Raw genomic sequence first — 26,922 nt, forward strand, 5'->3', positions numbered from 1 at the left:
GAGAGGTAACTTCACTGCACAGTCTACTTGTGTTTCTTCTGTTATCTGTATTGTGTTGGCCTTTATTCCCATGCCTACAAAATTGCTATACCATACATGCAAACCCAAATTTTGGTCTGATAATCTGCCGATTTCCATTTTCAACAGAAGGCACCCCTCCATAATGGTGGTTAATTGAGGCGTCCCCATAGTTATGAGCAATCTATGACAATCTAGCAGGCGGCTATTATTATGAAATCTGCTGTGGCCTTCTTGTCTATAATGCACTCTACTGCATTTGCTTCAGTCTTTTTGAACTTATAGCCGTTGTGTAGTTGCTAGTTGTTCACTGCTTTCTGTGTCAGAGCAGCAATCTGATGGGAGAGCTAGGAGTGTAAAAGATACTTTACTTGCAGCCTGGAGCTGGAGTCTGGAATTTTATGTTTGTTTCTCAGTTTTATGTTGCTATTTCCAAAGGTACGTTTTTAATCTGTGCATTTTAGAATCAGACAGGTACAATGTCTATATAAATATAGATGTACTATCGATAAGTTGCTAGGGTGAGATGAAGTAAGGTGGGAGAAGACTTGTGTGGAGCATAAACACCAGCATAGAATTATTGGGCTGAGTGGTCTGTTTCTGTGCTGTAAATTTTATGTATGGGTTAAATTTTTGTCTCATTAAAATGAGGGTGGGCAGTAATGAAGCCTTTAGCTGCGTGACTGCACAGCACTCCAGTGTTCCCATACAGCTGGTCAGCTTGCTTTAAATTGAAAATAACGCGCATATGCGGACTTTTGAATGGACAACGGAGCCCCCAGAAAATTAGGGAGAAAATTGATCATCAGTCCTGAGGATTTGTAATTCAAGGGGCAATTTTAGTCATTTGTGCTGCTGGCTCGGTGAACTCTTCTGGTTCTCAGCATAGTGTCAGCATCGAGTACTCCCAAATCAGCATCAGGCGGCCAGATCAGGGCTAAAGTTCCTTCTATACCGCACTTATGTGCTTCAACCCCAGCCTCAGAAGAGCACTGCCTGGGTGAAATTACTATTTCTCACAATCTTATCTACTCTTTCTGTGATATTGCCAATTTGACCCAAACAATGACTAGTTCTGTGGAATTGTGCCTGGATTAGAACTCTACTCAAACTCATTTCACATAGAACACTTCCAGCCAGCAGAGTTAGGAGACTATCAACTCCCAGAGATGAAAAATCACTGGGGGAGGAATTCTTCACAATCTTTGGCAGTTACACCATTGTTATAAAGAGTAAGGAAAATCATGTTTATAACATTGCAGCTCTTATGCACCATTATTGCGCTAGATGCAAATTTCTTACTCATTTTAACAGTGCACATTTTACGATTATGAAAGCACCTTAGTGTCTAGCTGCACTGTTCAAGGACATGGACGTGTCCTGGGCTTCGCCGCTCCTGCAATCAGTGTAAGTTTGTACCCAAAAACACTAGTCTAATAGCTCCACTTCAGACAAGAGTAAGTGAGGAGTTGGTGAGCTGAAGTGGGCATCAACTTCACTTACTGATTACAGGCTTCCAAGGAACTTTTCAATCCTTTCCTTCACACTTACTAATCACTTTTACTGTAGTGCTTTACTCTCTTCCCAGGAAAAATATTTGCAACCTCTGATTTCCCCCATCCCGGATCCCACCCTCAGATCAACTTCAGACAAGGGATAGCTTTTCCCATGGACATACCACTCTCTACCATTATAATGGAGCAGCAGCTTGTCTTGCTCAGGAGAATCAGGCCGCAAGGCTGAGGACAGTAGCCCACCAAGTGCTACCGACCTCCATGCATTTACAAGCCACATTAGTACAGTACTACAATGACCTCTCCGAGGAGCCATAGATCAGATGGCTGCCCCCTCCAAGGATGCCTTTGGGCATCTCTGCCAACTTCATCATGAAGGTTTGAATACTTGCTGCACTGTCACAACTGCTCTGTCTGTGACGATTAAAGTGACAGCAACCCTCAAATATTACGGTTCTGTATCCTTCCAGTGTGTCACAGGGCATCTGTGCCACATTAGCCAGGGAGCTGTCGGAGCGTGTATCATCCAAGTGACGGACGATCTCTTTCAGAGAGCAGCCAAATTCCTGCATGTGGGTGTTGTCAACAGGCAGCAGAGGCATTGATCCAGGGCCCCAATGGCTGATAAACTGTTGCTTGCTTTACACCAGATTATATGTTCCAATGTATCCAAATGAGATCTGAAGGAAATGTTGACGTTAGTTGCTACTGGCAAGACCAGTGGAAATTTTGCCGCAAATTTTGCCGCAAATCTGATTAAGGAAATTCGAGGCCCACATAAACCTCAGTAAATTCGGAAGATTTAATAAGTAAAATCTTCTAGATTCTGCTGAGCAATCTTTTCAGACACTTGTAATGAGTCAGTGGTCCAATATTAATTTCTAATGGTGACTAACAAAATACTAATACCTGTACTTATTTATGGTGCAGAAGTAATTCTACATTAAATAAATCCAAATGAGTTTTCCCCAGTTGTATCTAGGGAGGTGAATTTTCCAAAGTACTGTCTTTGCTCCTCTCATTCCTTGGTTTGGTATTTTTGTCTTTAATATTCCTTCATTGCTACAAGCCATTCCTCAGCCAATAGGGCAGACAGGAGATCTGTTCTGCGGTCTCTGCTATTCCTACTCTGTAATTGGCTACCCAGAAGTGCATGCTAGTGGTCGGTTCACACCCTCTAACTTGTCACCTGCTGCTATGCATTTCTCCTGGTTGAGATCAATAACCTGACGTGACAGGAATTGTGACATAAATCATGTCGTATCATTGTGCACCACAGTGCATTGGTACACCCACATGCCAGGTTGTTGTGATTAAAGTTACTCATTGCAACTCTTACTCAACAGCAAATTAATATATTTACCTTCTGATGCACCATTGCGCAGTCAGTATGGGTGTGGTACAGTACTGGGGACACATTTGCTCACTTTGTCAGATCCTGGTCTTCAGAAGATTGTTATCATTATTCAAGTAACAAAACAATCACTATTTCTCTTTAAGTTTAAACTTATTTTTTTCAAAGTACGCAGACTGTACAACTTAGCAATGAGGCTTCGCACGACTGGCTTTGTGGAACTTTCCCAGGCAGCACTATTGCTTGGAACTTTGTCCCCTGAATGCAGAAGTTTAAACATAGTGTCAAGCATCACTTACTGAAGTAGATCTGTTGGGGCTTGCATCCGTGCACATGGCAGCTTGGCACCCCAGCACAGGCACTTCTGGAATTTGTACTTTCAGCAGACAGCAGGGTCAACTTTGATACACATTGGTTTTCATGACAGTTGTCTCTACCCGTGCCCTGTTGTTGTGCCACTTACAATAATCTTATAAAAACATAGGGATAGGTTTTTGTGTGTTTGCACTTCTGATACAGAGTTTCGCACAATGTGAGGTGGGGGGTGGCGGGGGGAGGGGGGGTTGATGCTTCTTGGAAGTTCTCAACCAGGATCAATAATTCAGAACATCTACCTCATGAGATTACATGGTATCAACAGAGTTCTGAGCGAGCATTGTAGACCTGCTCCACAAAACTGCTTGGAATTTGTTATAAATTGGCAACCTCACTCGGAGAGGCCATAAGGATGGTTCTTCTGGCCAATGACGAAATTCACTGGTGGAATTGTAGATAGTCTTGAGGGTGGGGGGGGCAGGGGGGTTGGGTTAATCCACTGTGAAAAGGGTATTAGTGCCTTTATTCAACAACAACAACATTTGTATTTACATAGTGCCTCTGACATGGAAAAACTTCATATAAAAAGATGCTTGACATGAGTGTGAAGAAAAATGGGTGTTGAACCAAAGAAGATTAAGATGGGGTGACTAATTTCACATTTGGCTTACTATATCAGATGTCAGGGTGCTTGATGCTGATAATTAGGATCTGAAATAGAAAAATTCCTCCATTTCCCCAACAATAACATTCCTCAACTTTGTGAGTACAAGAAATTACATAAAGAAAAATGTTTCCTGTTGATATATATATATATAAAATGAAACAGATAATCTAATGAGTTATTCAACATGACAACAATAACATCTTGCATTTATATAGTGCCTATAACATTGTAAAAATGTCCCAAAGTGCTTGGTAGGAGCATAATCAGATAACATTGACAATGAGACACATATGGAGATATTCATGCAACTTATCAAAAGCTTGGTCAAAGAGGTAGGTTTTAACTTGGACAGAGAGGTAGTAAGGTGGAGAGGTTTAAGGAAGGAATTCCAGAGTTTAGGGTGCAGGCAGCTGAAGACACGGTGGATCGATAAAAAGGGGGCAAAATTGGAATACAGAAAACTTCGAAGGTTGTAGGGCTGGAATAGATTACAGAGATAGTGAGGAGTGGGGTCATGGAGGGATTTGAAAACAAGGATGTAGACTTTTAAAATTGAGACATTGCCAGACCGGAAGCCAATGTAGGTTAGCGAGTACAGGGGTGATGGGTGAACAGGACTTGGTGCAAGTTAGGACATGGGCAACCGAGTTTTGGATGAGCTCAAGTTTAGAGGGTGGAATGTGGGAGACCGGTCAAGAGTGTATTCTGTGGAAGAGGCTAAAGTACATCTAACCAGGAAGTTACTAAATTTTCATGATTTGTTTGTATGCCAATGATTCATTGTCATTGTTTAGTGATTTGCAGAATATTCAATTACGAATATAATTGGTTTGAAACCTTCCTACATTGCTGAGTCACTAATTCCTAAATAATTTAGGTCAATTGTTTACCTGGTTTTGATTATGATTCATTCAGGTGCAAAGTACTGCTGCACCTACCATTTATTCAGTAGCAAGATACATTTTGGAACCAGATGCACAGCTACTTCTGTGTAAAATGCTTTTTAAATTTCAAGAAAAAAAACATGTCCAAATATACTTTACACTGAAATACAAACCACTTGAGTGAGGATACTGCACCAGAACCAGGATTCCCACACTGCCAAAACAATGCTCATTTGTGCTACTAGATGCTGAACACACCAGTGTCATGAGCTGAACTGTCCCCATGGTTATGCACACTGGCAACATGATGTGCCAATGCAGAGCCCAGTATGGGCAAAGTCTGCCATGGGAACAAAAGTTTACTGTTTACTATGAGTGAGATTAAAAGGGACAAAAAGTACAGGAAGTGGAATAAGGTCTTTCATTAAACAGTTACTGAAGCTGCTCCGAAATTATTTTTAAAATCCAAGGAATGAGGGGGACCAAACTGATGTGAAATCTGAATCGGGCTGATTTTGTTTCAGTTGGACCTTACACCTTTGGTGAAAACAGAGCGATTCTGCACTTTTATTCCTTCTCCGCAACTATAATGCTGCATGGAATGTCGCACACCAAACATTGACCCACTTCCACATTCCATCCTCCTATTTGGAATCGGCACTGCAGCTACGTGTCTCGTTTATATCGCCTGGCCTCAGGTGCAATTCTCTAGCCCTGGAGAGAGACCTGCGCACATGCTCAGAGCTTCTTTCTCAGCAATTAAAATTTAAATATTTAGAGAACCATCTGTTGGCTGAGGACTGCTGCGATGAAGGATAGGAAATATAATTCAAGCAAACTAATTTGGAGGGCTCTTTTCTGTGGTGTCAGAGTAGGCCCTGTCTCTGGGATTATATTGCAACTTTACGATAGAGAAGTGCAAATTGCTTCGTGTATAAGTACCTGAAGTGGCAGTGGCTGGAAATCAGTGATTAGCCTCTGGGCCTGTTTCATAATATTTTAAACATTGCAAACCTAATTTGACCAATTTCATTTTAGGGGGTAGAGGGTGGAGACAGAGCAATACGACAGGGTTATCTTTCCAAAGTAACTGTTCCCCTTTTGATCTAATCTCTGGTCCGTAATCATTACTGTACAAATGCTTGTGACTATATCTTACTGATTTTGGAAATAGTATATTTACATTCCCGTCTGCTTCACCATCAGAAGCAGAATTTAATTAAGGGTCACCCCTACTTTAAAGAGTGAATAAAATTCCCCCAGTAGCAAAATCCAAAATTGACATAATTTAAGATTTATCTTGCTCTTCCTCTTGTTTGTCTGCCAGCTAAAATACCAGTACAGAAATACCCATCTAAAGTGATGGACCTCAGTATAGTCCACCAAGTCACATTTAAATTGAGCATTATTAAACAACATACTTTCTGTGCTTTTGTGCAAGTTGGATACCGGATCATGACATTAAAGTAACAGAGTCCGATATTCAATGTCCTGTCAATAAGCAGTTTAATCCCGTAGGTACAGTGAGGAGACAGGACTTCATTGAACTGTAACCACTTCAAGGGGCTGGATTCAGTCAAATTAAAAAGTTAGCGTTTTATACAAAGTTTGCACTTTTGAGAGATTCCAAAAAGGATTTTGATTGTAAAGTATAGGAGAGGAGAGGACTTATATTTCTGCCTGCATTAATGCACCCTTTAAATCACACTTTTATAACGCTATCTTTAGCGACGTGATGTGTTTTAAAGGCTCCTTATAAGGATTCTATTTTCTCAATTACTGAGGGAGACATAAACCATGTCTGTTATATCAGAAGTCACAGTAGATCAGAATGGCTTAGAATAAGCTAACCAGATGTTCCAATTTAACACTTTTGTAGATACCATCCTGGCTATATTTTTCTTTGGGCAGCTATTGTCTGGATTCCATTTAATCTTTTTAACATTACCACAAATATTTTTTCTGAAAAAGGTAAATTGATCCAATTGATTCACACCAACATGACATCCCCCCTTCCCCCCCCCACCCCGCCCCCAGCACCCTATTTCTTAGAATGTCTGGTAGCTCTTTGGTGCTTGTTATGGGGCCTCTGTCTTTATGAAGAATTATTTGGCAGATCTATTGTTTAAATAAGGAGAGGAGCCAGAGGACAGAAGCATTTTTATCACAATGATGCCACGTGCAAATGGTGAGACGGTACATTTTAATAAGATTTACAACATTGCTTCATGTGAGAAAAGGGTCAGCAAGAACATTTTTTTAATGATGATTATGTTCCTTTTAAAAGTCCCCCTCCTACCCCCACCACCTCCTTTCAACACCTGCTTTTTGCAATAGAATTTCCTCAATTTAAATATTTGAAATCTAGGCAGATTGTATTATGAATTTTACCTTACCGTAAAAGGAATGGTGTTATAAACAGTTAATCACTGTAGACCACTCAGGGAGACCTAAGCTGACTGCCATAGGAAACAACTGTACTAACGGATTTTAGGCCATGATGAAGATAACAGCACAAGCTCATCGCATTACTTTTCCATTGCTGTACCTCCCTCAACAAAATCATCCAAAAGTATTATTCAGCAAGCTATTAATGTAAGCAAACAATCTACCTTTTGTTAATAAATGTTTCTGTGGCACTTTATGTTCCTGCCTTTCCACACCCAGCCCCATGGCTTTGTGAAGGATGTTTAACTTGCCCAAACTATACTAGGTAAAATAATGGGACTAAAGACAGACAAGTCCCCTGGACCTGATGCCTTACATCCTAGGGTCTTAAGAGAAGTGGCTGCAGAGATAGCGGATGCATTGGTTGTAATCTACTAAAATTCCCTAGATTCTGAGGCGGTACCAGCAGATTGGAAAACCGCAAATGTAAACGCCCCCATTTAAAAAAGGAGGCAGACAAAAAGTAGAAAACTTTAGACCAATAAGCCTAACATCTGACATTGGGAAAATGCTGAAGTCCATTATTAAGTAAACAGCGGAACATTTGGAAAAGCATGATTCAATCAAGTAGAGTCAGCATGGTTTTATGAAAGGGAAATCATGTTTGACAAATTTGCTGGAGTTCTTTGAGGATGTAACGAGCAGGATGGATAAGGGGGAACCAGTGGGTGTGATGTATTTGGATTTCCAGAAGGCATAAGAGGTTACTGCACAAGATAAAAGCTCATGGGGTTGGAGGTAATATATTACCATAGATAGAGGATTGGCTAACTAACAGAAAACAGAGAGTCAGGATAAATGGGTAATTTTTCGGTTGGCAATCAGTGACTAGTGGGGTGCCGCAGGGATCAGTGCTGGGTCCTCAACTATTTACAATCTATATTAATGACCTGTATATGGGGACCAAGTGTAATGCAGCCAAGTTTGCTGATGATACAAAGATGAGTAGGAAAGCAAATAGTGAGGTGGACACAAAAAATCTGCAAAAGTTGGCATACAGGTACAGCAGGTGGTGAAGAAGGCAAATGGTATGTTGGCCTTCATAGCTAGGAGCAGGGAGGTCTTACTGCAGTTGTACAGGGCCTTGGTGAGGCCACACCTGGAATACTGTGTTCAGTTTTGGTCTCCTAATCTGAGGAAGGTCATTCTTGCTATTGAGGGAGTGCAGCAAAGGTTCACCAGACTGATTCTTGGAATGGCAGGACTGACATATGAGGAGAGACTGGATCAACTGGGCCTTTATACATTGGAGTTTAGAAGGATGCGAGGGGATCTCATAGAAACATGTAAGATTCTGACGGGACGGGACAGGTTAGATGTGGGTAGAATGTTCCCGATGTTGGGGAAATCCAGAACCAGGGGACACAGTCTTAGGATAAGGGGTAGGCCATTTAGGACTGAGATGAGGAGAAACTTCTTCACTCAGAGAGTTGTTAACCTGTGGAATTCCCTGCGCAGGGAGCTGTTGATGCCAGTTCATTGGATATATTCAAGAGGGAGTTAGATATGACCCTTACGGTTAAGGGGATCAAGGGGTATGGAGAGAAAGCAGGAAAGGTGTACTGAGGGAATGATCAGCCATGATCTTATTGAATGGTGGTGCAGGCTCGAAGGGCCGAATGGCCTACTCCTGCACCTATTTTCTATGTAAGGATATAGACAGGCTAAGCGAGTGAGCAAAAATTTGGGAGATGGAGTATAATGTGTGAAAATGTGAGGTTATCCACCTTGGCAGAAATAATAGAAAAGCAAATTATAATTTAAATGGAGAAAAATTGCAAAGTGCTGCAGTACAGAGACACCTGGGGTCCTTGTGCATGAAATACAAAAAGTTAGTATGCAGGTACAGCAAGTAATCAGGAAGGCAAATTGAATGTTGACCTTTATTGCAAGGGGGATTGAGTATAAAAGCAGAGAAGTCCTGCTGCAACTGTACAGGGTATTGGTGAGGCCACACCTGGAGTACTGCGTACAGTTTTGATCTCTGTATTTAAGGACGGATATACTTGCATTGGAGGCTGTTCAGAGAAGATTCACTCGATTGATTCCGGAGATGAGGGGGTTGATTTATGAGGATAGGTTGAGTAGGTTGGGCCTATACACATTGGAGTTCAGAAGAATGAGAGGTGATCTTATTGAAACTTATAAGATAATGAGGGGGCTCAACAAGGTGGATGGAGGGAGGATATTTCCACTCATAGGGGAAACTAAAACTAGTGGACATTGTCTCAGAATAAGGGGCCGCTCATTTAAAACTGAGATGAGAAGAAATTTCTTCTCTGAGGGTTGTAAATCTATGGAATTCTTTGCCCCAGAGGGCTGTGGAGGCTGGGTCATTGAATATATTTAAGGCGGAGATAGACAGATTTTTGAGTGATAAGAGATTAAAGTGTTATGGAGAGCGGGCAGGGAAGTGGAGCTGAGTCCATGATCAGATCAGCCATGATCTTATTGAATGGCGGAGCAGGCTCGAGGGCCCAAATGGCCTACTCCTGCTCCTATTTCTTATGTTTTTATGTTCTTGACAGAAATTTGGAAAGCTAATCCACCCCTTCCTGCATAGTGAGACCAAGCAACTACCTCACTATGCAAATGAGGTGGATGAGGAGGCAAAGCCAATGTAATGTAAGCATTTGTCCAAGAGCATTAACCAATTGGGTCACTTAAATAAATACAACTTAGCCAGCCACAAAGAGAGAACCAAACTTGGTGTTATAATCATTCTTCTTACCTCTAAAATCCAGTTCATGTGGCAAAACAAATAAAAATGCCTCAATCAAATTTTAACAGGAATATATATGCACAAAAAAATTAAAGACCTTCAATATACATAAGCTTACCAACAATTAGCACAATAGAAAAAATAACATATTCTTAGGAAAGTCTCTTATTTGAAGTGATTGCAATAGGTTTTGGTGTAATCTAATTGAATGGTCAATTGTCTTTGTCAATGTCCAAAGGTTACACTTCTGAAATGAGATACTGCATGACACCAAAATCAGTAACCCACAAAATGAAAGAAAACATTCATTTTTAGTATTTCTTCAACTGTTTCATGAAAGTCTTAGGAGAAATAAGAGCACTTACTGATGAGTATGTTCTCAGCTCAAACTATTCTTCACTTCCAATGCTCCAAGATCAAATTTCACTCAGCAGAATGTTTACCCAAATGACACATTGGCACAACCAATTTGGCACAATTTCCCATCCCAGCTGCCCCACAGCAACATGAAAACTTTAGATATACTTTGTCTAATTATTACATACAACTGTCACACGATTCACATGGATTTATAAAGATCTATTATAGTATTAGAAGCACTTACGCAAACTAACTGTTATTTCATCAAATTCGATAACTGGGGATGACAAAACAATTTTAAAAAACTATTTTGCAAACAAGGATCAGACTATGCAGCAAGTTATTTTGAAAAGAAGTCTATGCTAAGGTGAATTAACCTATCATTAAAAAAAGTAAATTCTAAGTCTCGTCCAAGTCACTCACTTCTCCAGGAAAGCAAAGAAAGCCCCCAGCTTCTTTATCCACTTTTATCAACCATTGTCTCAAACCTCTCTCCCTTATTCCCTCCACCCTCACCTTCAAGTGCAAGGAGCTCATGGACTTCTTTGTCACTAAGATTGAGATCATCAGTTCAGCTACCTCTGCTGCTTCTCCCTTTTTCCTTTCCCACCAAGCCAAAACTCTTCCCAAGCTTCCCCCTGCACTAACCCTGAATCTGTGTCTATCTCTAGTTTCCCTCCCATGTCCCCTCATGCTCTCACAAGCTCATCTCTTCCATGAGACGCACCTCTTGCTATATTGACTCCACTTCCATCATCATCATAGGTAGTCCCTCGAAATCGAGGAAGACTTGCTTCCACTCTAAAAGTGAGTTCTTAGGTGACTGAACAGTCCAATGCAGGAATTACAGTCTCTGTCACAGTTGGGACAGACAGGCATTGAAGGAAAGGGTGGGTGGGGAGTCTGGTTTGCCGCACGCTCCTTCCACTGCCTGTGTTTGCTTTCTGCATGCTCTCGGCGATGAGACTTGAGGTGCTCAGCGCTCTCCAGCAGCTCTTCCTCCACTTCGGGCTGTCTTTGGCCAAGGACTCTCAGGTGTCGGTGGGGATGTTGCATTCCACCAAGGAGGCTTTGAGGGTAATCACTTACACTAAACTATTGACCACCCGACTTACCTTCCTATCCTCCTCTGACATTGTCCAGAGTTTCCTGTCCTCAGGTACTGTCTCTCTCCCATTCAAAATAACCGCCATCATGCCCCTCATTAAAAAAAAAACACCCTTGTCTCCTCTATCCTTGCAAACTATTGGCCTGTTCCCAATCTTTCTTTTCTCTCAAAGTTCTTGAATGTGTTGTTGCTTCCAAAATCCATGCCCGTCTTTCCCACAACTCTTGGTTTGAATCTCTCCAATCAGGTTATAACACGCCATTGCACCAAAATGGTCCTAACTGAAGTCACAAATGACATGATGTGATCAAGGAGGGATCACACCATCTGCCTCCAAGACCTCTCCTCCATTGTCCAGCTGAATGGGACATTTGGTCATCCTTGTTAATCTTTGGCTTAGGTTTTTTTACACCTCTAGGAAATACCTTGGGATTTATTTTCTATTTCAAGGGCACTATATAAATATAAATTAAGAAATAGTAAATAGAAGCAAGAGTAGGCCATAAGGCCCCTTGAGCCTACTCCACCATTTAATACGATCATGGCTGATCCTATCATGGACTCAGGTCCACTTCCCTGCCCGCTCCCCTAACCCCTTATCCCCTTATCATTTAAGAAACTGTCTATTTCTGTCTTAAATTTATTCAATGTCCCAGCTTCCACAGATCTCTGAGGCAGCGAATTCCATAGATCCACAACCCTCTGAGAGAAGAAATTTCTCCTCATCTCAGTTTTAAATAGGCGACCCTTTATTCTAAGATTATGCCCCCTAGTTCTAGTCTCCCCTATCAGTGGAAACATCCTCTCTGCATCCACCTTGTCGAGCCCCCTCATAATCTTACACATTTCGATAAGATCACCTCTCATTCTTCTGAATTCCAATGAATAGAGGCCCAACCTACTCAACCTTTCCTAATAAGTCAACCCCCTCATCTCTGGAATCAACCTTGTGAACCTTCTCTGAATTGCCTCCAAAGCAAGTATATCCTTTCGTAAATATGGAAACCAAAACTGCACGCAGTATTCCAGGTGTGGCCTCACCAATACCCCTGTACAAATTGTTGCTGTTTGAACCATGGTCTCAGTTCAGTGAGTTTTCCCTCAGTTTTTGCAAAGACAGACTGCCACGTTGGACAAGGTAATGCAGATGAGCTGAAGCAAAAATTGAACTGATCGGGATCAGCTGACTTGAATCACAGTTCTTGGTGACTGCCTGTATAGCGGGACTGACCAAGCATTTTGAAGGCCTATTCTGTCTCACCTTCTGAGCAGACACCGTTTGCTGTCGTGTGCAGGTGAACAAGGAGGCAGGGGAATGGCAGGAATACAAGAGGAAAAAAATGAACCAAGTAATTATTTTCGTGAGTCATGCAGTCCTGAGACAAATTCACAAAGCTGTCAACTGCCTGTACTGTTGCCATAGAAATGCACCCATCTTCAATTTGATCCGTTAAGAATGGTAGCTGTAATTGATCAAGGCACTAGTTAGATTTGTTCAATTTTATCATTCTTCCAGATATCTTCATGCACCCTACAAACATCCCAAGTCCTGTTCACAATGCTCATGCTCATATACTTTGGATCATATTTCTCTTGTCTGCTGATGAATGTACTCCATTATAATTTGCTTCAAACAAATACTGAAATTAATACATTTGTGACGAAGATATATAACTAAATGTAAGATGAAAAGACATTGTAAATGTATGCAGCTTTTTTCCATTAGTCAGTTAAGTAAAAACAGCCAGCAATCGTGAAGAATATTAGGCAGCTTTATATGTGGTATCCTGTCAGCTATCCCTTCCCACCCAAAAATCTCTGGGGAGTGCACTTGAGCCAACTCCCTCAGACAATACCCTCCCTTATCAGGGCAGACTGCTGTCTGGTTTCCTGTCTCAAACCCACACTTGGGACACGAATACAACTCCATACCAGAGAGCTTGCTAACCAGTTCTACTGTATAAATCGGGTTACAAAATTTATGTTTCTGTTTGACTATGACTGCTCCTTGAGGTTACAGACAGTAATATTTTATCTGTTGATCATTAAGTCACACCAGCAAAATAAAACTTGGGCAATAAATATTTTACGTTGAACGTTGTGAATATACATCTGCCAAAACAATTTACTGACAATCCTGATGGAGTAGATTATTTAGGAATGAGCATGCTGACTGCTTGTTGGAATACTCAGTTTGATTCAAATCAAGCCAAGCTGATCGAACCAAAATTGAGAACCAAAACATTATATAATTGTTTGATAAAAGAACAAGACCGAGCCCCACATTGACCTTTTGAACAAACACGCAACTTGTTATTAACCAATCATTAACTATTTGAAAATGCTTCCCATTGGAATGACAGAGAAATGGATGTATAAAATCTATTCTCTGTTGCCTGATGCACAACCTCACCAACAGATGAACAAATAAGACCCCTTATTTAATTGCAAAAAGGTGTGAAACACGCAGATTGTAAATACAGACAAATAATGACAGTACGGGCTGTCTACAGTGTAAGTGGTGGTTAAACAGAAAAGAGTGGAAATAGTCTGCAGGCTCATCATCTGAAGAAAAGACAGGGGAATGTTTCGGTCAGACTCTTCATCATTACTCAAGGACTAAGTTCTGACAAAGAGTTTGAACCTGAAAAGTTAATCTGTCTTTCCTATTTTCAGGAAATGATAGTGTTCTTGTAACATTTTTTATATTTCATACTTCCAACATTTTATCTCCAGTAATATATGAAACATCCTAGATTCTAGCAAATGGTGGCATCATCATGTCATCATCATATTAGTTGCACTGCAGGCACACGATACGTGTCACAACTTGATTTCTGAGTACAATTAGGTGTAACAAAACAACAACAACTTGTATTTATCTAGTGCCTTCAGTGTAGTGAAACGTCCCAAGGCACTTCACAGGAGTATTATGAGACAACAAAAATAAAAATGACACTGAGCCACAAAGAGAAATTAAGGCAGATGGTCAAAGAGGCAGGTTTTAAAGAGCGTCTTGAAGGAGGAATGAGAGGTAGAGAGGCAGCGAGGATTAGGCAGGGAGTTCCAGAGCTTAGGGCCTCGGTAACAGAAGGCATGGTCACCAATGGTTAAATGATTATAATCAGGGAGCACAAAAGGGCAGAATTAGAGGAGCGCAGACATCTCAGGAGGGTTGTGGGGCTGGAGGAGATTACAGAGATAGGGAGGGGCAAGGCCATGGAGGGATTTAAAAACGATGAGAATTTTGAAATCGAGACGTTGCTTAACCAGGAGCCAATGTAGGTCAGCAAGCACAGGGGTGATGGGTGAGCGGGACTTGGTGCAAGTTAGGACACAGGCAGCCGAGATTTAGATGAGCTCTAGTTTGCATAGGGTAGAATGTGGGAGGCCAGGCAGGACTGCTTTGAAATGATCAAGTCTGGAGGTAACGAAGCCATGGATGAGGGCTTCAGCAGCGGATGGGTTGCGGCAAGGGCAGAGTCGGGCGATGTTACGGAGGTGGAAATTGGTGGTCTTAGTTGCGGTTAACATAGTTATAAAGCAAGGCAAGCTGGATACCATGTTAACGTAAGGGTGCAGATTCGATAAGGTCAGCCACCGTGAAGACTTGTGTTTTATATACCAGTTGGCCTAAACAAATCCAGTGAATTTACTCTGGGATTGGTGCTGGATGCACAGGACCCGTGCATCGAGAACTGGCGGCACCAACACCCCACTAAAACCAATGTACGAGCAGCTATAAAGATAATTTAAAAGGTCTACATGAAAAGTAGCTTGGTCAACCAATGCATATTCACGTGCTTACAATAGATGCAACACAATCTCTCCCACATAATTAAATAAGTTAACTAGGAGGAGGTAATCACAACAGAACACTTACCTTGTCTCTTCACTCAACTGATGTCGTTCCTTTTTCAGTCGACAGTTTCTTCCTAAAAAAAGAAACAATCAGAAAAATCTTATAATTTCAATTATAATATATTGTCTGTTTAAAATATAGTTATGAAAGCCACTCCACAAATACTTCGCATGTCAACAAATCTAACTTACAGCAACTGGATACTTCCTTCGTTTGTCTCAGCTCCCAGAGTACTCTGAGCATTAACTTTGATGTCAAAAAGAAAATAACTGCAAAGCTAGTTTAAATCAATTTGTAAACTGTTATCTTGTAAGAAGCTTCATCTTTCCTGACTGGAGACAACCAGGGAGAAGTGACCATCAGCACAGAATGTGTCAACAGATAATAGCTCTGGGGGAAGGGAGGAGCTGGGGCTGGGACAGGGCTGGGACAGGGCTGCAGCTCCTCTGGTAGAAAACAACCTAAACAGGAAAGAACATTGAAATAGCACTTGGAATGCATGACGCAAACCACAGCCTTGAAACAAAGAGCAGGAAACCGCTCTGGCTGGCTGAGGTGGAGTGAAACCAGGGAGAGGCATTTACACATTCTAAACAGCTTTATTTACATGGGCAGCTGGGCCAGTTTGGGTCAGGGGGGTTTTGAGGAAATGATAATTGGCTGTTTGCCATTCGTACGCTGACTGACATCGATGAGTGTTGTTTAGTTAGGAGAACGATTCTTTTAAATGTCCAATCCAAATGTAATCTGTTTTTTGAGTTTGCTAATGTTTGCACAAATGAACAAGTGACACCTTATGGGAATACAGATCTTTTTAAGAAAACAAATTCTCTTTCATTTGATACAGTTCAGTTAAACCTTGTCTACAATTCCTGGGATTGAATGAATCCCTTTTTTCACAAGGTAAAAATTATATCGCTTCTGGTGCCAGTAAGCAGGGCTGCCGTGAATTTGGGGATGTAGAAAACAATCAGGTTTATTAACATTATTTATAAGGCTTATGAGATTCCCTGTATTCAGCTCCTCATTTTCCAAAATTATTAGATAAAGCTTTTGGGCTAATGATATATAAATTCCAAAGTTTTTCCTAGTGTTGGCCAATATTTTATAGCCCTGATCCTCCACTGTTGATCATAAGTAAATCAACAACAACAACAACTACTTGTATTTATTTATATAGCACCTTTAACATAGTGAAACGTCCCAAAGTACTTCACAGGAGTATTATGAGATAAAACATTTGACACCGAACCGCACAAGTAGAAATTAGCATAGGTGACCAAAAGCTTGGTCAAATTAAGCACCAAAGCACAAATACAATAATATGAAGCAAGTATTAGTGAATGATATGAACCTTTATATCACCTTTATATCACTCCATCATATTAAATTCTTTGTCATTATCACTGATACACACACATATTGTAGATTGGTTCGCTTGACTACTGCAGGTTTTACTGTGGAAATCCACATCAGGTAAAAAGTAACCATTCTCGTCAAACCAGCAAGCTGATCAGTGAAAACTGCAAAAAGTTTACGACGGTTTATATAACTTTTGACTTAATATATGGATTTGGACTACCTGAATTTAATATGGTCCATTAACAACAAGCCAGAAGCATAAGCAGAACAAAGAGCTTACCTAGACTGCAAGAGAATACAGGCACTTCCCCCACCAGATACAACTATATGAGTGTCTAGCCACCTCCCTCAGCCTGCTGCCAGTCTGCCCAGTCACGCCCTTATGGCTGGTAGTAAAGTTAAATATTTGGCACAAGTTCCAAAATGATATTCTGTAAGCACAGAGCAGGCAAGCCAGCACACTGAACCTGTATGAACTTAGTGTTTCTTTCTTTAAAGGGATAGACTTTTTTGAATATGAATCTATTCACATTAAGCCTACATATAAAATACATTAAATATATTCCTAAAATGTATATATCTGTACTTGTTTTATTTTGGACTGAACTGAATCAAAAAATGACTACTGTATTCATCCCTAGTTACTCCACACCTATCATTGATTTGACCTGTAGAGGGAACCAGTTTGTGTTGAATATGATCCTATCAACTTAGAACTCAAGTACAGAGGGTAAGTGACAGAAATGGGAGTCATACTATTGCACCGGTGAAGCTGCACTCTTGGCTCAAACTCAGCAAATTGTCAGTGGGTCTCATAGGCTTTTCCCATCAATGTAATAATAATGTGTTACTCACTTCCAATCTATTTTATATGGCTTTGTTTCAATGTGTTGCTTTCATTGCGTTTTTGAACTGTTTTGTTTCTGCAGTCTCACTGGGACTTTTTTTTCGCACAAAAGGAATTTGTTGCCTACTTTTTCTAGATATCTTTAGTCTTCAAAACCTTTTACTCAGACATTTCTATCTATAAAGGTGTAAGAAGCTAGGGGGAGAAATTGGGTGCATTTGCACCTCTCATTAGCGCCCCCAACGAGGCGCAAATGAGTTTGCGACCGGGCACGGCAACGCTAATGACTCCTGCTAAATTCGGCCGCTACCAGGGCAAAAATTAAAAGGGAAGTGGCTGGCTGCTGTGAAAAAAAATCTGCCCTTTTCGTTGCCGCTCCGGTCGTGGTTTGTTCGCAGGGTCGGTGCCGCTTGAATGCCGGGCTGATTGCGCGGCACCCCTGCCCTCCGGTGGTCCAAGTAGGTGGCTTCTTCTTTGGCAGAAAATGCAGCTCGGGCCCTTCCCTTTAATTGAGGGAAGAGCCCCTTATACGCGGCAGTGCTACGTGGCCCAGTGTGTAGCGCTGCTGAGGCGTGCGCCCATTACCACCCCAGCATGTGCTCCACTTCCTTCTGGGGGCGGTAACCCAAATTTAGCGAACGAGGTGGGACTACCGCGCCTACCGCAAAGTTTCCCGCCTCTCGGATGTTACCACCCCCAAAAGGGAAGCAAATGAATTTCTAGGCCTCAGAGTGTAGGTTAAGAGTATTGAGACTGGTAACTTAAGATATTTTTATTTTTTGGGTGTGGTCAAGGAACTTGTTCTCATAAGAAATTACTGTGTGATAACTGTCAGACCCACAACATCATTTTCGCACTACATTTATTTAAATGCCAGAACACACTAATATCAAATGTCTGGTGTCTTGCAAGCAGGGCATTATTCGAAAATTGTAAAACTTCTGTTTTTGTCAGATCACTTCATTGACTAGACAGTGTTTAAAAAGCTGGTTCCTGATGCATGACTCCTATCCTATGCATCTGGTAGCAATGACAAAGTCCACTGGGCTTTACTTGAGACCAACTGCTTGTAATAGAAACAGGGACTCCTCGACCTGTGGGCAGAAGCCAGCAGCTCCAGCACACCACTAAACCAAAAGAAAAGGAACCAGACAGGGGTGAAGAATCTAGGAATTGCTAACATTCAAACTTACCTTTCTCCCCGCTCACCGCCTCCAACTCTCCTGCCCCCTTCCCCCCACTATATTAGCACATTATATATGATCCCTAGTATTTTCTTACAGGAAAGATTGAACTCTGAAACTGAATGAACTTTTGCAGTTGAATCTTTGGTACAGCAGTAGGAAAATGTTGTATCAAATCCCCCCCCCACCAGCATGAAGCTGGAAACTGACGGAGTCACATCAGAGCTACATCACAACAGTGGTATCTGCACACTGTCTACACACATACATGGCAACAGTCCAAAGACCAACTTTTTTCTGTTGTCAGTGGCAGTGGGAGCCCAACAGAAAACAAAACCGAGTAATAAACTGAGATAACTGCAGCCTACAATTTATATGATTCGAGCAACCTCTGGCTCCAGCCCCTGCAGGGTGCTTTTTGGCCTTATGGTCCCCACTGCACTTTCTGTGTGATTTTCAGACCATCTCTGGTCTTGCGCTTTGCTCCACTGCGATGTTATTTTATTGAACCGAGACACATCTGAAAATGCCTTGTGCTCACAATTTAAACCGTGTCACTCAGCAAAAAGACATCAGGCATGCGTTAATCTGTCCTTGTGTTGATTGCACTTTCTCCTGGTGCTATGCTACATTCTACAACGTTTGCCAATAATTCAGTTCTTCTGGCACTCGCTTTATTAACCCTATAAATCCCAAAATCCCCACCAGAGCCCACCTTGAGCCTGTGGAACTTCATGGCTTGAGAATCTCATAACTTTCAATCACGATTCCTACGAAACAAGTGGGCACTAGAACAGTATTACTTATTATTATAGAGATATTTATGGAACAAAGCTTTCAGAGTTTTACAAAATGAAAATGATAAACGTATTGGGGTCGAATTTATTAGTGCCAGCTGTGACACAGTGGGTAGCACACTCGCCTCTGAGTTAGAAGGCTGTGGGTTCAAGTCCCACTCCAGGAACTTGAGCACATGAATCTAGGCTGACACTCCAGTGCAGCGCTGAGGGTATGCTGCACTGTTGGTGGTGCCGTCTTTCAGATGAGATGGTAAACCGAGGCCCCATCTGTCCTCTCAGGTAGACGTTAAAATCCCATGGCACTATTTCGAAGAAGAGCAGGGGAGTTATCCTTGGTGTCCTGGCCAATATTTATCCCTCAATCAACATAACAAAAAAACAGATTATCTGGTTATTATCGCATTGCTGTTTGTGGGAGTTTGCTGTGCGCAAGTTGGCTGCTGCGTTTCCCACATTACAACAGTGATTACATTCCAAAAGTACTTCATTGGCTGTAAAGCGCTTTGAGACATCCGGCGGTTGTGAAAGGCGCTATATAAATGCAAGTCTTTCTTTCTTTCTACAGTGCAACAACAACTTGTATTTATATACAGTACCACCTTTAATGTCCCAAGATGCTTCATAGGAGTGTTATCAAACAAAATTTGACACTAAGCCACAAAGAAGATATTAGGACAGGAAAGTGGTCGGTTTTAAGGAGCATCTTAAAAAGAGGAGAGAGCAGTAGAGGAAGAGAGGGTTATGGAGGGAATTCAAGCCTAGGACCTAGGCAGCTGAAAGTCGTTAATGGTAGAGTGATTAAAATTGAGTGCAAAGGGTGCTTCTTTTCATTTGTTACATAGAATGTTATATCAGTACCTGATTTAACACATACATTTTTGACACTGGAGCAGTCAAGCCCTTGAGACTAGTTTCTTTTACTCATTGATCTAAAGACCATTAATTATCAGAAAGCATGAGTTAAGATCATAATAGTAGGATGACTTACAATATATTACTAGTTGCAAAGAAAGATACTGAAATGTCATGTTAGGCTGCATCCAATGATGGAATAATTTTTTTTTAAATCACATTAGTTCCTCATAACTATACAAACATACATAAAAACATAGTCTGACAGTCAACAGATTTTTTTTAGTGGCTGCTCAGTATTATTAATGCGATTCCTCCAGAAATACAAGCCATACTCAGCCATACCTGTTCATACCAGTGAAAAGCGAAGTGCTCTTCAGACAGGATATTGCACTATGACACTGGGCACGACAGAATCACATATTTAAATGCTATTGATACGAGTGAGGTTATGGCACTCTTTCCTACAACTGAACACAGGCAGAAATATCCCATTAATGGAGTGGTATAATATATATTCCAAGGATAAATCCTAGGATTTAGACCAATTCCAGAATGCACCTCATGGATAAAACTATTACGTTATAATTTGCTGGAGGTAATGACCATCTTTTACATTTTCAGCACTTTCACAACACTGCTGGAACATCAGGAGTATTCACTGACATGATCCTCAGGATTCAGTCCTACACAGCCAATGTTGCTGATCTCAGGAAAATTAGCAGTGGGAGTGAAGGAAACGGGACCCCCTCCTGCACCACTCAAGCTCACAACTACTGGTTGTCCATTAGGTTATGATGATCTCTATTGGGCTGTGTATGGCCTGATTTACACTGTGCAGAACTAAACTAGAAGGCAGGAGTAGAAAATGGAACAAAGTGGGGCAGTTGGGGAAGGGGCAGATTTATCAACAATTAAATCTTACTTAATTGAACCGAAGAAATAAATCTTGTCTGTATCCTTGACTAGATTATAGCTGCTTATTCTAACTTTCAGACAATCTGTTTTTGCATTATGTATTTTCTCATTTTGTAACATGTTTGAAGTTTTATTTATTGTAACTATGCTATGCTTTGCTTTAATAAGAACAAAAGAATATAAGAAATAGGAGCAGGAGTGGGCCATACGGCCCCTCGAGCCTGCTCCGCCATTTAATACGATCATGGCTGATCTGATCATGGACTCAGGTCCACTTCCCTGCCCGCTCTCCATAACCTCTTATTCCCTTATCGGTTAAGAAACTCTGTACCTCTGTCTTAAGTTCACTGTTAATCATGCCCATCCAGATTGTATAAACAAGGCCTAAACTAAACATACCTACACAAAACTGACAAATAAGGAAACATATTCTCAATTCCCTTGTATCATTTACATTGTTGGAATATGTTAACTTTTTTAACCCACCTCAGAAGGCGGCATTTTTAAACTGAATTACTGTTGGTTATTCTCCAAAATTCTTTCCCTTTTCTCCCACTGAATCTTTCTGGGATACAATTCTACAGGCACCAGTAGTTCTTTTGTAAATTGTCCAACAGACCATTCTTACAGTGTGAGCCTGGACAATGAAGGCTGATTTTAACAGGTCTCACCTGCCAGAAACAGGCAACAACAGAGTTAAAATTGCTGTTGTGAACTTACTATGTGTTCCTGCTGCACTGCCATATATTCCGAGGCATTCCGCTGAATGGCTCAGACATCTGCCTGAATTAGGTGGGAACCTCATTGCTAAATGCAAATTGGGATCCTAAGTTGTACATAGTACTTCAATGCAATTGTGAAGGACAACTGGGCAGAGCATGCGCAATGCGCACGTGAAGAGGAAGAGGCCCCACAAAGTAGGTGAGAAATGATTTTTATGGTACATGGTGGAGCAGGAGCGCTCCTCAGGGCTCTACAAGAATAATACAGGCTGATGCCACACTATGCTACCACCTCCACAATTAATTTCCTCCCCTCCCTACCTCTGAGCCAGCCGATATTGTTCCGGTCTGGAGTCGTTCGGGGTGGGTATGGCCCACTGGTGGCATGGTAATGAAGCTCCACCCTCAAGATGGACTGTGCATGTCCCCAGCAAGGGTATAAAAGGATATGGAGCTAAGGCACGTAGATGGAGTTAAGATACAGATCAGCCATGATCTCATTGATTGGCAAAACAGGCTCGAAGGGCTGAATGGTCTATTCCTGTTCCTATGATCGTGCAGGCAGCATGCTGGCCATCCAAGAATTAAAACCCACGCTTCAGTGTCAGCTGCCTATCCAAGTGCAGATGACATCACAGGGAAGCCCAGTGCTGTCCTCATCCAAGACCCATGCACTTTACAGCAGGGATTTTCAAACAGGAATCAGGAAGGGAACTTTGGCTCCTCCCTTAGGCCAGGCACCGTGAAGCCAATAGGCACATCACAATTGCTACATTGGCTGAAATCAGCCAGGTATTAATTCTGGTGCCTCACTGGTCTGTACAGCTCAGTGCCGCATCATGCAATGCATTTGCCCATTGAACCAATGGAGAAGCTCTTTCATTGCAGCTGTTTAAAACCTCAGTGCAACTGTGATGTGTAGATGTAGACATAGAGACGTGACATATTCCAAGACAAATAATTTATTTCAGCCCTTTTATTTCAACTATGCATCTGCTCAATTCATGTGTTTCAAATCTACCAAGTAGTGATCCTGGTGTCCTGGGGGGGATTTGGAAGCAGTATCTTCAGTGGGAGATAACTAGACCAAAATTAGATTAAATAACTTCAAGAAATAAAAGTCATCTTTTAGCCAATAAACAGATTAACCCTTTGAAAATTGAGGTGGCATTTCAAAATCCTTTTGTTAAACTCAATTATACCTTTCTTAAGAATATTCAAAAAATGTGTGTGAAAGGAGCAAATCTTCATAACAAGTGTTTACCAAAATCCCCTTTCTTGTTTACAAAGGCATTAACCCCCAGACAAGAAAAGTTTTATCAAACATTTTGCACGAAGATCATGCCCCTTTAAGAAATGTTACCAAACTACTACTTTTCCTTTTCTATTTACTATTTGCATTAAAAGTATTTTGTATGAGATGTATGTGCAGGTGTTCACAACACAGGATTCAGTGGGTTAATGCAGTAACATAGGGCTCAATTTTCCCCAAAGCATTTTTTTGGCGTACTTGAAGAGTTATGCCCGATTTTTTGGGGGCCCCAAGTACACCCCAAAAAAATGTTCTAATTTCCTCGTTGGATTTCTTCATTTTGCCGTGGCCTAACCCGACCTTTAGTTTTGGGGGTGGAGCCTTGATCTGCGTCAAAAAGATTGGGCTGCCATGGTAACCAGGGACACAATGCGAGTTGAGGCTGCAAATGAAGCATACAGCCAGCTCCCAAAACATTAAAAGAATATCTCTCTCTCTCTCTGTTTGTGTGTGTGTGTGAGAACCGAGGACCAAGAATGGGACTGAACAGCCTTCGGGCGGGATTGGAGTTAAGTTGCTGCTATGTGTTTTTCAATTATTTTAGTGTGTCCGGGCATCTGTTGCACCGCTTTCCTTACCTGCGCCGATTTCCTTAACTCTAGGGAAGGTTTTTCTGGAGAGGCCACATATGCTGGCCGAAGCCGAACTGGAGTAATTCTCAGCTGGTCAAACTTCCCTAAATGGCCAGAAGTGGCGTAGGTGGCTGGTTACGCCCGCTTTGGCTAAAAAAAAACTGACTTAAAAAAATCATAACTAACTAATTGATTGGGAAACTGTGGTTTTACAACTTAGGCCAAAAAGAGCAGCCTGCTCCAAAAAAACGGTGCAAATCACTGGATAAAACTGAGCCCACAGAGATGTAGTTTTAGAAGAAAATGAGACATAAAACAAGCGAGAGGCCATGTTTTCATGACTTTTAAGACAATATGAGCAGGTATAGTGCCAAACCATGCACACTACCCACAACAGCACCATTCACACCTACAGCTGGCTCAGCATGACCCGAGGCGTATGAAAGCATGGGCCTTACGCTAAACATTAGTAAGACAAAGTTCCTCCACCAGCCTGTCCTTGCCGCACAGCATTGCCCCCCAAACATCAAGATCCACGGCGTGGCCCTGGACAACGTGGACCACTTCCCCTATCTCGGGAGCCTCCTACCAACAAGAGCAGGCATCGACGATGAGATCCAACACCGCCTCCAGCGCGCCAGTGCAGCCTTCGCCGCCTGAAGAAAAGAGTGTTTGAAGATCAATCCCTCAAAACTGTCACCAAGCTCATGGTCTACAAGGCCGTAGTAATACCCGCCCTCCTGTATGGCTCAGAGACGTGGACCATGTACAGTAGACACCTCAAGTCGCTGGAGAAATACCACCAGCGACGTCTCCGCAAGATCCCGCAACTCCCCTGGGAGGACAGACACACAAACATTAGCGTCTTCGTCCAGGTTAACAACCCCAGCATTGAAGCACTGACCACACTTGATCAGCTCCGCTGGGCAGGCCACATAGTTCACATGCCAAACACGAGACTCCCAAAGCAAGTGCTCTACTCGGAACTCGTCCACGGCAAATGAGCCAAAGGCGGGCAGAGGAAACGTTACCCTCAAAGCCGCCCTGATAAAGTGCGACATCCCCACGGACACCTGGGAGTCCTTGGCCATAGACCGCCCTAAGTGGAGGAAGTGCATTCGGGAGGGCGCTGAGCTCCTCGAGTATCGTCGCCGAGAGCATGCAGAAATCAAGCGCAGGCAGCGGAAGGAGCGTGCAGCAAACCAGGCTCCCTGCCCACCCTTTCCCTCGATGACTATCTGTCCCATCTGTGACAGAGACTCTGGTTCTCGTATTGGACTGTACAGCCACCTAAGAACACATGCTAAGAGTGGAAGCAAGTCTTCCTCGATTCCGAGGGACTGCCTATGATGATGACGAGATTACTTTCAGCTGAGTTCAGACAGAGTCTCGGATTAAATGGAATTATCATTACATATCTGAGTAAGGCCCCCATCACATTAGGAAACTTTCCATTACAAGATCAGAATAGATCAAAAGCTGAAATATTTTTACCTCCAACCATGTTGGAAGGAGTTGACAGAACAGCAAAAAATAAATATCAGGAATGTATTCTCTGAGAAAGACTGTAACCATTTCAGTACAGTTATTACTTTTAGACCAGCCACAGAGTTTTGACCTTAGTAATCAGAACCACATCTTTTTATGTGGTCCCCAAAGCTCTTCCATTCAGTGCAGGTCAAGGCATTTCTTCACAATGACTACACAGATGAAGAGATCTCCAGGTACTGTTTCACACGTCAGCACAGTACACATTATTATTCATTACCCAGCTCATTTTTACCACTAAACCTTGTTTTTGCCTAAACATGTACGAATTATCGAAGTGCGACTATATTCCTCTTTGGTTCAAGTGATCAGACAAAAACCGTAACTCGATATATTTTTAATTCTGCAATTCTTCCTGGATGATGTTCATTTCTAATGTCACAGATCAAAATAGTTGTTGTTTACAGCAAGAGGCTTAATGATACTTTGAGCAGCTGAAGTGAATTGGTATATTGTCTTGTGTGTTTCTTTTTGTTACAACAGTTAAAATTAGATTTTTTTCCCTTCAGCCAATTCGGGTAATCTGTCAAATTGGCTTTTTCCTGCTCCTGGATATATGGTGAGAGGACTATTACTGAGGAAAAGGAAACAGCTTAAGACACAAAGGCAACAACAGATGAGTAAACAGCCCAGAGCTTCATACATTATGCAATAGCAGTCTCACAATATACAGATAAAAATTTAGGGTGTCTGATCAAGTTAAATGGATCAGAATGTGAAATGATGAAAGTTTGAGAGGGAGAGAAGAGTCTGAAATAGAGACAAAAAAAAGTCAGAGACAGAAGTAAGGCAGACAGGGAGAAAACACGGTTACAGCTGAGTAAAGCAGGAATAAGGAATACTTTCTACAAAGTGTTTAAGACTAGCCCTCCATTCACTTCCAACAATAATTGAACTACAGCTTGTCCATATCAAAACACTTTAAGCACACTGCACATACCATTAAATATAAATTTTTAACTGAAAACAGTAACATTAGCTACAGTATGATTTTTTTTTAACTTACTTGTCTCAGTTTAGTAAATTCCCCACTGTAGTCCTTGATTTTAATTCACACACTGTGCGCGCGCACTCTCCCTCTCTCTCACCCTTTGAGAATGTGAATGTAATGTGAACCCTACTGCCCTGAACACTGCCAATACCCTTCTACAATCACATGACCACCCGAATTCAGGGCGGGCCCGAAGGGGGAAGGGTGGAGTTATAAAAGCTCTGGACTATACTCCTACCATTGCTCAGAATCTCCTGAGACTTTTATACTCATAGTGCAATTACTTATAATTCATAAAAAGAACTTGACAGATTAACTTGGTGCCTCACAGTGCCAATTTACTGTACCTGAGACTAAAATGAGAAAGCGTCTGAGCTCTGCTGCAAAGTATATCTTAAATGTATCTGTAGAACTAGAGATTGTTTGTTTGCACAAAAATGAGTCTGAAGGAAGTGGAAAGCTATGAAAGTGGTCAGTAGTCTCCCTTTTGTGCTTAGAAATCCTGTTTGAGCCAGAAAATGCAAAGAAGCATTAAGCCAGCAGGTTCAGTGAGAGGCTATTG

The 26,922-nt window shown here is 41.7% G+C and overlaps 1 protein-coding gene across 5 annotated transcripts in view; it reads right to left on the reverse strand.

Annotated features, from left to right (window-relative positions):
• Positions 1-26,460, reverse strand: part of LOC139242755 (Krueppel-like factor 3) — a 99,887-nt gene extending 73,427 nt beyond the window's left edge. For 2 of the 5 annotated variants that reach the window (XM_070870506.1, XM_070870500.1), the window contains exons 1-2: positions 26,376-26,460; positions 15,274-15,325 (exon numbers count right to left, since the gene is read on the reverse strand). The gene's annotated coding sequence lies outside the window, so the exon portion shown is untranslated. Of the gene's footprint in view, positions 1-12,651; positions 12,750-15,273; positions 15,326-15,443; positions 15,606-16,894; positions 16,928-26,375 lie in introns of those variants that run through there. The other 3 variants (XM_070870503.1, XM_070870501.1, XM_070870504.1) reach the window with 3 other exon arrangements.
• Positions 26,461-26,922: the final 462 nt, after the last annotated feature.

This window comes from Pristiophorus japonicus, chromosome 2 (assembly GCF_044704955.1).
Source record: "Pristiophorus japonicus isolate sPriJap1 chromosome 2, sPriJap1.hap1, whole genome shotgun sequence".
Taxonomy (NCBI): Eukaryota; Metazoa; Chordata; class Chondrichthyes; family Pristiophoridae; genus Pristiophorus; species Pristiophorus japonicus.